General features: G+C 38.8%; 1 non-coding gene across 1 annotated transcript; it reads left to right on the forward strand.

The window, feature by feature from the left end:
- Positions 1-212: 212 nt before the first annotated feature.
- On the forward strand, positions 213-318 carry LOC122028387. The gene has a single exon (XR_006124777.1). It is a non-coding gene; the product is annotated as a small nucleolar RNA R71 (small nucleolar RNA).
- The last annotated feature ends 1,912 nt before the right edge of the window (positions 319-2,230 follow it).

The raw sequence follows: 2,230 nt of genomic DNA on the forward strand, positions 1-2,230 counted from the left end.
TCCCTGATGCTTTAATTGTTGGGTTTACAGAAGAATAGCCACCACTTCTTTCATTTGCCCATTGATGATGATTTTGTGCTACACTGTCAATAATTTCTTCAGCTTCATCTAAACTTTTATTCATAAGTGCCCCTCCAGCAGCTGAATCAAGGGACACTTTGGTATGATAGTTGATACCATTATAAAAAGTGTGCAACACTAACCATCTTTCCAACCCATGATGTGGGCATTGTCTGAGCATACTATTATATCTATCCCATGCTTCAAAAAGAGATTCTGAGTCAGTTTGCTTGAAGCTTGCAATTAAATTCCTCATATGAGCTGTTTTGCTTGGTGGATAGAATTTATCAAGAAACTGTTGCTCACACTGCTCCCAAGTGGTGATGCTATTAGGGGCCAAAGAATTCAGCCATTGCTTTGCCCTATCTCTTAAAGAAAACCCAAATAATAATAATCTAACTGCTTCTGAAGGAACTCCATTCATTTTCATGGTACCACATATTTCATAAAAGACCTCTAAGTGTTGATTGGGGTCTTCATGAGGTCCTCCACCAAATTGGTTCTGCTGCACCATAGATATAATTGCGGGTTTGATCTCAAAGTTATTAGCTTCCACTGGAGGTCTTGAAATACTAGATCGAAAACCTCTTGCATAAGGTGCTGCATAATCCTTGAGTGGTCTATTCGCCATGTTCAAATGTTCCTGTTCTTCAATTTGCCTTTGCAGAATTCTTCTTTTATGGAAAGTTCTGTCAATCTCAGGGTCAAAAGGAAAGAATTCCCCTGCAAAGTTAGATCTTCGCATACACAAGAACAAGATAGCAAATGACAATTCAACAGAAAAAGAAAAATAAAAGAATAAAAAATGCAGAATTGAATTTGTACAAAAAGAATTAACAAGAAGTAAAAGTTATACAAGAAAGTAAACACAGAAATCTAATGATTAGTTACAACTATGCAATATGAAAGGAAAACAAATGTTATGTTTAGTCTAACTCAATTGATAATTCCTAATGTTATAGCGCAGTCCCCGGCAACGGCGCCAAAAACTTGTCACGCTCCGCAAGTGTACGGAAATGTCGCAAGTAATATAAAAGATTATCGTATCCACAGGGACTGGAATAAGCACTAGAAATGTCTCAATGCGAATTAGCTAAACAACTATCCAATTGTTGCAAATGCAAAGTGAAGGTAAACAAATCTAATATTAAAGATCAACAAACAAGAGTTTAGTGTTTTGGGTTATGATAAAGGGAGATTCTAGGAGTTTCGGTTTCTTTGTAAGATCTCTTGAATGTAAATGGTTCACCAATTCTTATCCCTCAATTGCCAAACACTAGTAGAAAGTTGCCGGTTCTCTCTTGCAATAGATAACCGGCTAAGGACTGAGAAATGTATCTAAATATGATCAATTAGACGTGAACCTACGTTGTCCTTACACAGAAGTGCACCTATTACTATGCCTTCCTCGGATATCAACATAGAAGCCCACAACTTATTAATCTATCAAGATACAAGAAACTAATCACATGATCCATCCTACTCTCTTGAATATTCCTATTTCCTCTTCAAGATTATCTCTCAAACGTCCTTACACGGGCTTGCACCTGTCACGTGGATCCCTCGGATGATCGAGTGAGAGTTTATCTTTACAAAGTCCACAAGAAATCCAAACAATCAATCAAGAATGAGAATTAAGTACAAATCACCATTAATCATTCAAGATCTAATTGATACAAGCAAGACAATGTCATTAAAACAAGAAATTGGCAAATCCATAAGAGATTACATCAATCCATCATACAAATACTCCCTTAATCCTAGAATACAAGATCTACTCCATGAATCGAGGAAGAATACCCAAAGAAATAAAGATTACAAGCATTTCTTAAATCCCCAATCTAAGAAACCAAGAAAAGGGGAAAAGAGAAAACTTATCTACGAAGAAGCCTCGTCTTCTGATACAATCCTCGGTGCGGGGTCGAAATCGTCGAAAACTCCCCTCGAATCGCCCAGAAATCCTCCCAAGAATGGGAGGAAACCACCAAATCTTGCCTTCTCCCAAAGGGGGAGAGATCCCCTTTCAATTCATGAAGGAGGGTTTAAATAGAGGAGGAAATCGGTCGCCACACGGCCCCGTGACACGGCCGTGTGAGATTTACACGGCCATGTCCAGTTCCTTCTCTGCCAAAGCTGCACGGCCGTGTGACTCGCACGGCCAGGACCCTTC

This window comes from Zingiber officinale, chromosome 10A (genome assembly GCF_018446385.1).
Source record: "Zingiber officinale cultivar Zhangliang chromosome 10A, Zo_v1.1, whole genome shotgun sequence".
Classification (NCBI taxonomy): domain Eukaryota; kingdom Viridiplantae; phylum Streptophyta; class Magnoliopsida; order Zingiberales; family Zingiberaceae; genus Zingiber; species Zingiber officinale.